Raw genomic sequence first — 16,501 nt, forward strand, 5'->3', positions numbered from 1 at the left:
CCGGTGCGTCCCGAACGCATCCCGGCCGGTTAGCGGGTCATTGGGGCACCGCACACGCGCCTACAATCCATCCCAAGGGAACGATCCAACAATGCAATAAACACTTTAATACAAGTAGTGTATGGCACATATTAAATTAACACTGTTGCAGAAATTCAATAAAAGCTAACGATGCTCTATTCTACATTATCAGGTATTTAATAAAATCAATTTGGTTCGTGTATTTCATTGTTTCAGTAATGTGTAAAAAGAATTTACATATTGATTGAAGTGTACGACTTCGAATACCACATTTTTGTAAGAGAAAGGTTAGTCGATCCATAAGCAAGAAGTGTACAAATAAGTTAAGGCAGTGTGGATTTAATATTCGGAAAAATTTATTTACTTTATCATTTGAACAAATAACCATCCTTAATTTAACTTCCCAATTAGAGGTCTCGTCATGCCAGAAATCATTATGATAAACTTCTGATTGATTCTAAAATATAAATGGGCGTGCTGCATATTTCCTGTTCCGGATGTTGGGACGGTCGCAGTTTGGCGCGAGGCCAGGGCAGATGCGCGGGAATCGAACCTTACGTCGTATCGAAACATTCGCTCATAACAATATCGTGTTCTTTCCCTTTAAAAATAGATTATAAAGTGTGTCGGAGCGCATTCACGACCTCTTCCTAGTTTGTTTAAATGAATCATCATACGATCAATAAATATTCAATCCTTAATGCAATAGTAGTAAATTGATTTATATATTGATAAATGGGAAATATAAAATAAAATCAATAATAAACAGTTGTTTTTAAAATGCGATACCATGTGAAATTTAAATAAATAAATCAGTTTAGTATTCCGACACTTGTGGTAAATAAATAATGATGTCTAAGCGATCTAAAAAAAACTAATCTACAAATATAATTTGAATATACAAAAAATTCAACACAGGCGTACTACTACCTAATGTTTATAAACCGAATTAACATAATTATTATATAACGACTATATTAGAAAAGCTTTTTGGAGCTTTGAGTATAAACATAAAATTGGTAAATTAACATCAAAGCACTTTCCTGTCTCCTAATCTGTACCACTTATCTGTTCATCCTCACTGTATATCTAATTACATCCCTAAAATCGAACATACCTAAAGTCAGATAGAAAAGATATCTAACACGTTCAGTGCCACCGAATCGTTGGCAAATTCAATTTAATAAGAAAAATTGCAGTCGCATAAAACGTGTTAGAAACCTGTCGGAAATATTGTATCATTTATAAAGTGAAAGAATCAAAAACAAATCAAGATCGATGAACAAATCGAAGCAGCTGATGTACGCTACAAGAGCGAATAAATCTTAACGAATCGCGTGCGCCGGCGCAAAGACGTCAGTGAATTCTAACAGACTAAAAATATCTTTGACGTCGCTCATTCAACGTTCCATAGACGCAACGGCCGATGTATTGCCAGCGAACCGTTGCTATAGACAACGGACGTGCTGTGGCATGCCTGTGGGCGGCCGCAAACATAAACATTTGCATTACTTAAATATTTTATTCATATAAATGCGCCATTGACACCCATCCGGATTCTTAAATCCATCTAATTGTATTTATTTATTTATTTTATTTATTTATTTATTTTATTTATTTAAACTTTGTACATACACATGAAGTATTGTACTGGAAAGCTTAACTCTAAAAGAGTTCTCTTACAGCTTACCATTATATAGAGAGAGGTTGTTTAATGGGTAATTTATTTATTTATTTATATAAATAAATAAATAGTATATAATTGTATTACCAATATTTCATAAAGACAAATCTATTCCGAAGATATGAAAAGGTCATCTGATTTTGCTAGAAAAGCATAACAGAGTACACAAAGCAGAGAAGGTATTCTTTGCTTTATTGCTGGATTCGGACTTAGGACAGTTAGCCCATCAGTGCTGTAATAATTAATGCTTAGTCTCGAGGAAAAGCTTTACTTCGAAAATCTAAAATAAATTTCTTGTAAGCAAATCTGAATCTTATCAACATAAACACTGGTAACATACGTCCGATTTTCGCACGTGATTTGCCTACATCAATATTTTGTAACATACAATTCATATACAACAGGCACTAAATAATAACGGAAACGTGTCTCATCCGACGCCCAACAAAATCCGCTCTTACTCGTGGAGAATATTTATAAGATTTGTAGAATATAAAATTGTAAATTAAACTGTAATCATGCAACAAACGTCTATGCTTATACTCCTATACGGTGAGGAAAATATGTAACCATCAATTAATCAACGTTTGAGATCTGGTTAAAGCAAATAAATAACTAATATCTCAGAAGAAATTGCTAGCATCAAGTGAACCGTTGATATATGATTTTCTTCTATTTCCCTTTATAAAATCAAAACTAACCAGTTGTTAATCATCACACAAAACCGTTCACTGGGTATAAAAAAATACAATAACATGGTGACGTCAGCAAAAGATAATTAACATGTCTTTAAAACTTTCACGTCCTGTCAAGCGGGCGTGTTAAATTTGGCACGGGTATTTATTTATTTATTTATTTATTTAATTCTAGGAAGACCAACAGCCATTTTAACAAAGTAGGTAAGACAGTAATTAATACAAACATAGCCAATAATAGGTCCTCACAAATAGAAACAATTTAAACAATTCTTTTGCGCGAACAGAAATATAAAAATACAAACAAAAAGTCAAAAGAAACTACAAAGATTACTAAAAAGAGAAACTTGATCTAGTTTAATTATTATAGTTTACAGTTTGTTCTTAATGAAAAAGTTTCGATAGAATGCCTGTTTTACAGAATTAGTTGTGGAATTAAAAATATCTAAACTAGAACTTTTAGAGTAACTGTTAATAAGAAAGCCAGCGCGCCACATAAATGAATTTTGACGATAGTTAGAAGATGCCATAGGGAGATGGATAGGAGTGTGGTGACGTGCTGATTTCTTTGGTACAATAAATGATACGTTGGTGAGAAGAGAGGGACAGTCAATATTACCATTTATAATGTTTACCATGAAGGTTATGTCTGCTACTTCGCGTCGAACAACAAGAGGGAGAATATGAAAATTACTACATAAATTTAGATAATCTTGTGAACGATAATTGTAATTTAACCGGAAGCATAAATATTTAATAAACTTTTTTTGAATATTTTCAATGCGGGAGATGTATATATTATATCGCGGGTTCCATACTTGACTGGCGTACTCGAGTATGCTGCGTACATAAGAACAGTACAATATCTTATAGGTCTTCGCTTTCTTGAAGCTATGTGACGTACGCATTACGAATCCTAGAGCGTTATATGCTTTGGATATGATGGCCTCAATATGATCATCGAACAATAATTTGTGGTCGTGAATAACACCTAAATCTCTAACTTGGAGACATCTTTGCAACCTTGTCTGTTTAATTGTGTAATCAAATGAGATCGGGTTAATTTTCCTGCCGTATGTTACAACCATACACTTCGAGGGATTCAAGTCTAATTTATTTTGGATACAGTAATCGCTAAGGCGATTTAGATCAGACTGCAGTGCAATGGCGTCGTCAAATGTTGAAACACAAGAAAATATTTTCATGTCATCTGCGAAACAAAGAAGATGTGAATAATGGAAACATTTATCGATGTCGTTGACAAAGATTAGGAACAGTAGAGGCCCGAGCAAAGAGCCCTGAGCTATACCGCTAGGCAATGGTATCCAGCTAGAAACATAGTTATTTATGACAACGGCCTGCGAGCGATTAGATATATACGACGAAAACCATCTAAGAAGGTCTCCACGTATGCCTATCAGTTGTAGCTTGTATAGCAACACCTTATGGTCAATTCGATCGAAGCATTTGCTGTAATCAGTGTAAACCACATCGACTTGCTTTCCATTGTCCATCGCTCCAGTTATGAAGTCATTAAGGATGACGAGATTGGAGGTGGTGGACCGACCTCGAAGGAACCCATGCTGGACGCTACTAAATGAATGTTTTAAAGCTGCGTATAGCTGATTGTATATTATTTTTTCAAGTACTTTAGCAAGTACACACAATTTTGAAACTGGTCTGTAATTGGTCACATCGGTTCTCGAACCTTTTTTATGAACAGGCGTAACATATGCACGTTTCCACAATGTTGGGAAAGTACATTGAGACAAGGATTTTTGAAACAACAGCGTAACCGGGACAGACAAAGATTCGGCACAGTTGATCAAAAATATCGGCGGCAAATGGTCCGGGCCGGCAGATTTAGTGGTGTCTAACGATTTTAGGTATTTCTTTACCGCAGCGTATTGTACTTCGATAGTAGCGATATCAGACAACGGATCACAAGCAATGTTTTGGCGACGTGCATCAAAACATGCTTGTGGCGCTTGAGAGTATGTTGAATTGAAGTAATTCGAGAATAAGTTACACACTTCGATGCCGTTCGATGCCACTTGGTCGCCATAGTAGACCGACTCGGGGATTCTTGTTTGTGCTTTTTTCGTTTTAACGTATGTCCAAAAGTATTTAGGGTTATTCTTAATAGACTCCTCTACAGTATTGATGTACTTGTCATAACACTCTGTCTCTAATTTCTTTACCCTATCCCTAAGTAGCTTATACGTTTCGTAATCGGACCTGTTATTATATTTTTTAAATTTCATGAAGTATTTGTGTTTCTCTTTAATACATTTTTTAAGTGCCGGGGTGTAATGGGCAGGAAATGATTTACTTTCATGTACAATAGTCTTAGGAATATACTTGTCTATTAAGTTATTAATAATTGAATAAAAGTGATCAAAACATTCGTCTACGTCAGTTGAGTAAAGTTCGTTATACCAATTGACATTTGAGATTTCTTCATTAATAGTGTCGTATTTTCCCTTATTGAATAGATATTTGAATCTTGGGGCAGGCTTTAATATAGGCACATCAATGGTCGGCACGTAGCAAATGATGGCCTTGTGATGAGGATCAATGGGAACTAAAGGTTCGTCACACTCTGCGACCTCAACAAACTGATTTGCTAGGACGAGGTCTAATAATCTTCCGTGCATGTTGTGTACGTGATTGTACTGGGCTACGCCTACCGTACTCATCGTATCGAGCAGGGCGCACTCGTTTGCGCCGCTCGCGTGGCCGGTCAGCAGAGCGCCCTTCTCGCCGTCCTCGCTGCGCCATATAATGCCGCTCAAGTTAAAATCTCCCAAAATAATAAATTTGTTGTTTACGTTATTAAACATAGATTGTTCTAATTTTTCCAAAAAATTATTTAACTGACAAGAAAATGATAGTCCGAAGTTTTGCGAACATAGATACAAAACACAAATATTAATGTTATAACATAGTTTACCGTCCGCATTTTTAATAGGCAATGTTATCCACAAGTCCTCCGCCGACGAAGCATAGTGCGGTTGCAGAGAGGCGGCGAGATCCCTGCGCGCGGCGATGAGCACCCCGCCCCCGCGCGTCTGCCCAGTGATCGCATACTCCCTGTCTCGTCGCCATACTAAGTAACGATTGTCGAAAAGTTCAGAATCACTAACACCGTCGATTAACCATGTCTCCGTTAAGACTATAATATCATAGGTAAATAAACATAGGTTTCTATAAAAAATATGAGTCTTTGAACGAAGTCCACGAACATTTTGATAATAAATATTTAATTTGGCCGCATTATTGTAAACAATCGTTTCATTAGCCATTGTTGCTGTGTGATATTAATGTCACTCCAAGTAGCAATACAAAACGGAGAAAAGGAAAAATATTAATAAAAAGTGATGACAGCGAGACTAGTTCATTTACGAAGTAGCAGCGACTGAGCATTAACTGCAATAGTTGTAAACGAGAGCGGTTAGCAATATAAAAGTTAAACACGGAAGCAAACGAAATGTCTAACCTCTCTTTCTCACGTGATAATTGTATATGTAACATAAAGTTAGTGAGCGAAATGAATGGTAAATACACACAGTGATTGGTTACGTAAAATGATTGAATTTGTAATGCGACGACGCAACGTAAAATTTTAACGAAACATGTTGCCGGTTCGGAATAAATACCCACAAACATAATCGACATTTTTCGTATCTTTAATATGAAGGCAAACAAGACAAATAGAAGAACAACAAGATTTACGACCTTAATACTTATATAATAAGGCATAAAATTACAAGATAGGTTTGAAACAATAATAAGTTGGTAACAAATCAAATTATTTTGTTTAAATCGTTGTCTTTTAGTATAGTAAACACAGGGCAAGTATCGTTCTTTCTGACGTGAATCTTACAGTATTTTACCCAAACGTATTTGTAGCCCTTCTCGAAGCAAAGTCGCTTCGTTTTAGTAAGTAGGGCTTTGTGATGCGGCGTGAGATGGTCATTTATGAAGATCCGTTGTTTATCACCCTCGAAACCGATATCTTTCGCATACAAATCCTTGTTGGCCCGCGCCGCGGCGGCGAACTCCTCTTTAACATAGCGATTCACAAAGGTGACAATAATAGATTTAGCACTCCCAGAGAAAGACGGAACACGGGCAATGTAGTTTATTTGAGATTTATTAAACGAAAAACCGATCTTCTGCTGTATTAATTCAATCAAAGAAAAGAGGTTCTCGTCTTTCTTTAAGGGCACTCCTTTGATTTCGATATTGTTGAGTCGCGACCACTGCTCCTTGTTGGTTAGTTCGGTTTTTAGGTTAGAAATTTCTAACTGGGCTGATTCAAGGGCGACTCGTAATGGCACAAGTTCCGCAACACTCCGCTCGACTACTGTAATCCTGGATTCACATGATGTTATTTTTTCATGATTGAATTCCAATGACAATTTTAAGTCGGCAATATCTTTTTTTATGGTCTTCACGTCGTCCGCGAGGGAATGAATGAATTTAAATTGCGCCTTCAAGTCGCGGATCTCGCTGAGGACTACTTCGATGGACGCAACTCCGATGTTGGTATTTGGCGGCGATGCAGCCAAGGGGGGCGCCGACGAAGCTGAGGCAGGGCTGCGGCACTGAGGACATCTCCAGGCGGCCCTGCGATCGGCGCCCAGCTTCCTGTAGCCCGCCTCAGTGATGCTCGCGCAGCCGAAGCACAGTTCTTTATTGCACCATCCACATTTGACACAGTCACTCACCACCGACTTGCATAGCGAACAGTGCATTATTGGAATAATTTCTTTTCTACGTTTGACTTAGGGTAGTTACGCACGAGCGTATCGTTAGGCGTTTCGCGACTGACTGTATAGATATAGTATTAGAACAATAATAGGACCAGCGCGTCACACATGATTAGTCGCTGGGCGTAGTTACTACAACCATGTACTGCCGGACAGATCAATCATTTTATTTGTTACCTGTACAAATATTGCTATCTCTGTTTTTTTCAAAGAGAATGATAGGGATAACAATATTTTTGTACAGGTGTTTAGACAGTGGAAACTGACGGTAAGTAATTGACTTCTCGCAATGTAAAAGGTTTGTGTAATACGTCACCAGTCGATGACTGCCAAGGTCAATGTCGATTTAATAGAGATGTGAAATTAATAGAAAATATGAAACATCGTAACTCTGTAATACAAGCAAATGTAAATGCAAACGTTCAAATGGAACACTATATAATACATTTTTATCGATATTTTTTTTACAAATTAATCCACGGCATTACCTTAACTGTGGTAAACTAGTGTCGTGTATTCGTAAAATTATGTATAATAGTGACAAAGTAATTCTTTTTAATTAATTCTACTTTATAACAATGTTTACACAAGTGTTTAATAGCTTGCTTAATATCGTAGCAAAATGCTAAAACACTTGCGTAGTTGTTTATTTCACTGTTTCATAATTCCTTTTCCAAGTAAGACAGCACCACCTTAAAAAAGCGAAAAAAACTCACTCTCATTTGTCATATTGGACGCCTTATAAAAAGGTTCCAAAGTAGTTGGCATAAATATTAATATTTCTATCGATATTTTGTAGTCCAGCACTATTTCGTTTACAGCGGATATAGAGTATAACTAAAAATCTAGTCAACACCAGATGTTACTCCGTGGGTGTTGCTGTAAAACACAATTTGACAGAGATAATGCGTAAATAATTCGGAATTTAATATCTTTATTATGAAGATTAGAATGTTGGAAGTTTATTACTTTTTATATTGCAAATATTTACATCCAATAAAGTAAAAGATTAACCTAACATTATTATACTGTAAGATATTTGATGCAAAAGTATTTTAAAAGAATTAAACTAACAGCGAAATAATGAATTTAACTCTACTTCATAATAATCCTCGCTGTAGTATAAACTCAAACCGAACGTAAGTAAACAAAAATGTCAGACGTTCCGCAATGACGGATGGAAAGAGACTGCCTCGAGCAGCAGCGCACGCTTCCTTATAAATCCTTTTATTGTGTGGCTACCCTCAACAGTCCTAACAATACATATATATATATTGCAATATTAATCTAATTTGTTGCTTCCTTGGAAGCGGAGGTGGCGCAGTTGTTAAAACCCCCCAGGTTCGATGTGTACCAGTATTTTTCGAATTTCATATGTACATTTATCCGAAATCGAGAACATGAAGGAATACATCGTGATGCAACCTGTACATATAGGCGAAAAAATTCAAGGATATGTGTGAAGTCAACTAACCCGCACTGGCCAGTGTGGCCTAATCAACCCTAAATCGAGTAGACTCTGATCCCTTCGGTGGGTACGTATAAAAAGCTGGCGATGACTCCTATATATTTGTCTGGTCGTTTAGACAGCAAGATGACCCAATAAAAGGGCCTGAAATAAATATCCGCAATATTATTACTCTATAATCGAATAAACAGTGTAATACGACACGAACAAGAATAACGCTTTCAAAAAGCTTCTTCCTGGCGCAGTAAAATCTAACTTCATAGAAAACAACATCTATCTGAGTAAAGTTCTCACACGATACAATGTCGAATAGATCCGAAATCTTAAATTAGAAAAGAAAATATATAGAAGCTATCGACAAATGTTTATCGTTTACTATAAGCCAAAAAGGATGAGGCTAAATATAAATTAAAGGTGTATTCACACTTGAACAGTGCGAACATTTTAGCTGGTCACAAGTAAAGGAAGTTATGTGAATAGTCAGCTTAAAACAAAAACATAGAAAACAAAGAAAATATTACATTAGATAATACAAGATGTGACGTTGGCTAATATTATCTACATAAATAAATTATAATAATTGCACGTTCATGGAACTTATGCATGTTAAAATAATGCAGCTCATGAAACGTAAAATTATTTTATAATTTGTATTTTCCTCGTTGTCTTTGACATGTTTTTTTTAGTATAAAACACGGCAATAACAAAAACGGTTGCTAATACACGATGTGTTATGACTCCATTGAATTAAATTAAAAATAAATGTTTATAACAGTGTTAATAAGGCTATATCTCATTCGCTTTAATGTAGACACATCTTTATGTACAGACGGCCAGTGCACGCCGTTAAATCTATTTCAGTTTAGATCAAACACTGCGAACTTTATAACAAGTTTTATATACATCTTAGATCATTCCCGTGTGAACTAAACAGAGGAGAACTAAAACTAAATGAGGGGTGCGGGATTTTTCAAGCCAGACGCAAACGCAATTGAACATTTAGCAAAATATCTCGATACTTAGTTTTAATAAAATGCTACACGATATACGATCCAAAATCTCACCAAAAGAATCATATAGATCAATTTATATACACAATGGTGACAACGATACAGGTTACGGTACCTAAAAACTAGATCAGTGATTCACAAAGTTTTGAACGAGAAATATAGCGGTAAAGGCTTCATCATAATCAGTGAAAATGAAACCGCAGTTTACAATTATCAATCCGTAACTCGAATCCAAGACAGACGTGTATTTATGTAATATAACAGAAACCTGACTGCATGGATTTGATGTATTAAAATTAAATAATGGGGTACTCCATCCGTGACTAGGGTAAAGGCGGGATAGATGCCCCACTTTTTGGAATACACTCCTAATTAAAAAAATATTAATTTTATATAAATAGTGTTTATTAATATAGCTAGTTTAATTCTTTATCTTTTACTATGATTTGTCTTTTTGGGCCTATAAATGACAGATTTTGCAGATTTTAGCTTTTTGTGGACCTCGATTTTTGAGGATAGATGCCTACCCGTACGGATAGTTGCCCCACCATGAAAATACTAACAAGGATAGATGCCTGCGGCGCGGGATACATGCCCTTCATACTGTAAAATTATAATATTTATAATGTTTTATTTTTGTCTTTGTCTTTTTTTATTTATAATGAAAAGCATCTTGCAGTTTTTAAAATCTTTTAACTGTCATCTTTACAATTTAATTCTAATTATGAGATCAAATAAAATTCTAACATCATTTGTTCAACAAAAACACAATTTCATGCGATTTTATTTTATTCTAAATTCTTATTATAACTTATTAATTATTAAGTTTCAACACGCATATTCATAAAAGCCTTTACTAAAAAAAAATTAAAATACACAAAAAGATCTTCATCTTGTAATTCTACTGAAATGATACTTAACCGGATAGAACTTTTAGTTTTCCTCATCTTGAGCAATAATTTCTGAAGAATGTACATGTTTCATGTAGCCAGTTTTGACACTCTACACATTGTATCCAGTTTGGATTGAGACTTCGTATATTTATAATTTTCAAATCATTCTGTGCAGTTATCTTTGTTTGTATCTTTAGGCTTATGCTGTTCATCTCTTTTAGTTCTCTTTACCGCCAAACCTTTAGTTTTCTTCCCCTTAATTTGTATTTTTGTCCAATTCCTCGAAAGCTGACTGTAATTGTTCTGTAGTCCAAGAACATACTCGAGCTCGGACTCCTTCCTTTCTTTTGTATTTTCGTGGCATAGTTCTGCTACAATCAGTAAAAAGTCTAAATATAAGTATCCATAAACACATATAAAATATAATAGAACATAAAAATATGTTCAAAGCGCATTCAGTACAACGTGGTGAATGGAGGGATAGATGCCCCTAGGGGCATCTATACCGCAGAAAATCAGGGCAACTATCCTTTTTGATAGGGATAGATGCCCAAGTAGTTTTTAAATAAATAAAAAACAAAAGAGCTACTATTTCCATCTAGATGCATACTTGATGAATCAGTATATTAACGTAATAAAAAATATAACGGAATTAATAACTACTTATAAAGATATACAACAGCAAATACTTACCTTTAAAACTTTGACGTGTTTGTTAAGTTCGCCGCGGACATAAATCCACAAATAAGCGAAATGCATCTTCACCGCACCACGGCCCATTGCTAACTAAGGTGCAGGGTACCTGCGGCTCTTAGTTATACTATTGATTTTTAGTCGCGAGTTTGGGAAGTTAGATTTTATGAAAATGAGGCATCTATCCTACTGAGGCATCTATCTCGCCTTTACCCTAATTCTAGATCGTGACTAGGCTCCGAGATTGTACTTATGGGAGCTCTTTAGAACATAAATTACTTATTTAAATAATAGATATAGAACAAACCTAAGATAGTATGATATAGAAAACGTATTATTCACTTAAAATAATGTAACTTGGCTAGCTAGCTCTCTATAATAATATCTCATTACAAAGGCTAAAACATAAAATACAAATTTCTAATTTGTGCAAGCATCACCCACTTCTTAGAACTCATGTGTAATTTGCGCGCTATAACCTCATTTAATGTTTCCTGAAACGAAATTAGGGCGTGATTACACTGTGACTATGGTATTAAGGGCGGGGGGTGGGTGGTATTGTGTGAATCAACCCTTCGCCTTGCAGTGAGTCACGTCCCTGACATTTGCCACGTGTACACTGTGACAGCACCTCCAGCGTTGTTTCCTTTAGCTGTTTTACGATTGCGGGTCATGCAATGCACGATCGGAGTTTCGCCTAATGTAAAACAACACGAAAATCTCGAGATACGTGAAGAAGTTAAGTCGTTACGTTGAGTAATGAGTTAGTAATTACTTTTTAGATATTAGACGTACTTTTAATACCAAAAATCACACTAGGCATGATCACCTACAATCTATTAAACCACTCTTCGTTATTAGAAATAAAAAAACAGAGATATGTTAATTACATTGTGGCTTCAATATTAATCTTACGAATAATATAATTTTTCGCTGTGTTTTAATCTTAAGAAAATGATTTACTAATATTAATTAAATTAATTTAATATTTTGGAAAGTTATCGCCAACAAAGCAATGTAAATTCTCATACGAATATTAAGATCGTTGTTGCTTAGCGTCCCGTCGCTCGAATTAATTTTCATAGCATTTTTATGGCGTCGATGAAAACGCTAATTGCAAATTCAAGTGCTGATTTACCACGACAAATATTGACGATTTGATTCGAAACATTCGAGTAAAATGAACTTGACTGTGACGCTCTTTAATGTTAAGGCAAATGCGAAAAAAAGATGAGATATAATTCATACAAGAAGAGCATAAAGCGCCCTGTTAACAGACGAGTTTTATTGTCAAATTTAAGTGTTTGTCAAATTACTTTATAGTTTGCGAATCATTTTTTGTCTATATTTAAAATTGATAAAAAACATATCGTTTAGTGAGCGCCTATTGTTCAATGATCACAATCGCTAATAAAAAACACAACATTAGATAAACTGTAGATAAAAAAAGGTCTTGTAAAAGTTTAACATATAAAATCCCATTTCGCTACATTGAAACGTAGCACATGCTATATTAAGATGCGAACGTTTAGTTGTTACCCGATCAATACGATGGTAAGTCCACGTGTACACGGGAAGAGAGGAGACTATGCGAAAAGGATGATCCTACTGTTACGGATTGTATAAAATAAAACATTGCTATCGATAGCTTTAAATTGTAAAATACATCTTACTAATATTATAAACGAATGTTTAAATGGATGTTTGTTTGAAGATTTCGATGAAATTTGGCACAGATGTAGAACAGTCTGGAAAATCACATTGGCTATTAATTTTTTTTTTAAACTGCGCGGACGTAGTCGCGGGCGACAACTAGTAATATATAATGCATAGTAAATTTATAAGCAATAAATATATCGTGCTATTAAAATTAAAAACAGTATAGACAGGCCTTTATAATCCTAATCTGGTGGATAAAATTTCAAGGAGTATGAACTAAAATTATTCCTCGTGGTTCTCTTGTCTATCTTTTCAATTTCGTTCGATCGATCTGTTGGAGTATACTTGTTTTGTTTTTCAGTTGATCGACAAAATCGCAACTATGTATCTACACAGCTTAATGTTGTAAAAAAGAAGTCAAACGTAATAATTTTGCGACTTCGTAGTACATGCTACATCCATTCTCAAATCGGCCGATTTAAGCAATGAACGTTGACAATGTTTAAAAATAGAAAATACAACTAATTATTGCGCTACTGAATTGGATGTAAATATTAAGGTAATATTTATTATTCTTAAAATAAACACTACCAGCACCGTCTCAATCGGTGGAAGAGATGCGGAGCGCCGGGTCTTAGTAGTGCCCGGGCGCCATGCCTTGGAGGACGCCAGCCAAAAGACATACTTTAAGGGGCGTCAGGCTCATTTTCGCATCGGACGCCCAATATAGTTAAGACAGCCCTGAATCAAATACTTCAAGAGTTCAACACACTTACTACACTAAATGATGTTCTACGTACGTATGCTACGGCGTAGCGACAGTATATTAGAAATAACAAACTGAGAAATAACGAGCATCTTATAAACGATAGGCAAGTTTCAGGTAATGAATGTTTTACATCATGCCAGTACAGTATTACAGTAGCCCTCACCTGGCATAGACTGTTTTGGCTCACTGGCGCCAGTAGGTGTTTACATTATGCCAGTTGTATGCCAGTAGTGATTTTAAGTGTTACTGTCCTACTGTAATGGCATTATGTAAAACAGGAATAAAGGATTTTGTCTAACAAGTTTACAATTCCGAATCAAAGAAAATCATGACAAGTTTTTTTTTTTATGACAAGAGTTAGCCTGAAGAGTAAAGAAAGAAATAATTTAAAAGACTTAAAAGGAAATGATATAATCTCTAAATCAGATCTATTGACAAAGACCAATAACCACTATATGATATCAAGAAAATGCAGGCAAAATTACTTATACAATATTTACTCCAACATTATAGTTTATATCAAATAAAACATAAAAACAGTAAAAAAAAACCAAACAGATAAATAACAAACACTTTCACAATATTACAATTAAATAAGCTGTTTACAAATTTACCTATATGTATCACCTAACATTGCCTACGTAAAACTAGATAACAGATGAACAGCATGCAAATGACATGCATTATAATAATTATTTAATGACCCATTTGTGTCATCCCATATAATTATATAACATGAATAATTCTAGAAAGGTGGTAACAATTGTTTTTAAAATAAAAAATAAGAAGAAACTGCTTGTTTTTATCAACGCACAGCTCAAACTAATAGGCCTAGACTTGAAATATGGCACAAAAACATTCGTATCATAGGTGTGTCAAGTCATATCAAGAAAGGGTTTTTATTAAAATTATCAAATAAAACTATGGAAAGATTGTGTGAAAGAAAATAAACATTAGGAGAAAGCATCTTAATTAACTTTGATGATCATATCTATGATAGCTTAAGGAAATATGTGGACGAGTAGTGCTCAGTCGCTTCATAGAGAAAAGGGCAGGAAGATGGTCATGATAAGATTTTTTTTTCTGATAAATCTTGTAATCACAAATCTTACTAATGTTATTAATGTGAATGTTTAGATGGATGGATGGATGTTTTTTTAAAGGTATCTCCGGATCGGGTCAACGGATGTTAATATAATTTAGCACAGATGAAGAACATAGTCTGAAATGTATACATTCTTGTATTTTATTTTGTTCTTCCTAATTGTATGTAATAACCCATTACTTAGTGTTATGATACTATGAGTATAATATGAATCAATAACACCACACATTTAAATATTTACACTAGAAAAGACTAGTAGAAAGGACTAAGTAACTTGATGGGGAGGTGTTTGTCTTTTTTTGTCGGAGACAACAAACAACTCTTATTACATGATAATAATACAAAAATCTATCTTATATTGTTCTTAATTAACAAAAATTAACTATTTTATATTGAAGTTCAAATTTTTAGATCACTGAAGTATGAATTCCAATTGGACAAAATATCCATGTAAAATTATAGAACCTAATTAAAAATATATAAAAATATAGATATTGAGTTATATTAGATAGCTATAAAATAGATTATTGGCAAAAAGAAACATTAAAACCATGAAGTCTCAAATAATACAATGATAATTTAAGTAAATAAAATTCGTTATGGTTATTAAAATCCCTCCACTATGGACCAAAATTATGTCAAGATATTGGTCATGATTTGCTAATGTAAAATTATCTATTTTACGTTGATTATCATAAAATATCAAACAGCATATTAAAATCGGTAAAAAGTGTTTGTACTTACGCAATTTCTACGCCTTCTCTCGAATGTAATTCATCTCAAAAGTACAATATCCCGTTATAAATTTAGCCCCAAATTCAGTCCAAAATAGAAAACCAACCACTGAACACAGCAAAAATATGGACAGTCACATAATGTCCCGTGTGTATCCAATAAAACACATTTTCTCCCTCAATTTTAACACATTAGCAATAAAGTCGAAGAAATCTATAGAAAAATAATATTATTCGAAATTTTGATTACCATACAATAACACTAAATTATTCGTTGCCACTCAATAATCAGTTTTTCAACACAATGGTCCAGAGTACGGAGCTGCACATGTCCAGTGCCACCACCTTTGAATATTTTACACAAAATCAACTCGATTTTAGATTTCACAAAATAAAATGATGTGAATGACATGTATTTTTGACATGCGCACACCGACCGGCCATTGCAAGGAAAAATAGCGACATCTACATTCGTTTTGTGTTAAAATTTTGTTGCTGCGTTATTTTCAAAAGTAGTAATTTAACAAAATAGTTACTAGATGGCTCTATTTAAAATTACCCATGGAACAATTTAACCTCGATAAATCATGTTTTTTTTTAAAAGCTTAAGAAAAAGAGAACTGAAAAAATCAAATATTTTTTGATATAAATGTCATGGGAGGAATAAAGAAATGGAGGAAGAAGAGGCAAAGAAGACAGTTTAATGAAATGACAAAGACACTAGAATGTCCTCTGTCCCAGCCAGATAGAATTAATTTACAGAGTTTCCATCGATTTTCCCTCAAATGCGATGTCTTTACGTATTATTTGTCTCAGTACAATTTTAAAATCTATTGTTAAAATATCATACGTTTTTGATATTATCTTTGTGTCTAACACGAGTCTGAGAGAACGTAAGCGGAGAGCGCACGCGGCGACGATGAATAGGAATCTCATTTGTCTCGAAAATATTGTTGAAATAACCTTGCTCGGTTACAGCGCCACGGATGTGCGAA

At 34.5% G+C, this 16,501-nt stretch overlaps 1 protein-coding gene across 2 annotated transcripts in view; it reads right to left on the bottom strand.

Moving 5' to 3' along the window:
• The window catches only part of LOC106715143, a 37,321-nt gene extending 21,434 nt beyond the window's left edge, over positions 1 to 15,887 (bottom strand). For both annotated transcript variants that reach the window (XM_045682375.1, XM_045682374.1), the window contains exon 1: positions 15,517 to 15,887. The gene's annotated coding sequence lies outside the window, so the exon portion shown is untranslated. The remainder of the gene's footprint in view (positions 1 to 15,516) is intronic.
• Positions 15,888 to 16,501: the final 614 nt, after the last annotated feature.

The sequence above is a fragment of the Papilio machaon genome, chromosome 19 (assembly GCF_912999745.1).
Source record: "Papilio machaon chromosome 19, ilPapMach1.1, whole genome shotgun sequence".
NCBI classification, from domain to species: Eukaryota; Metazoa; Arthropoda; class Insecta; order Lepidoptera; family Papilionidae; genus Papilio; species Papilio machaon.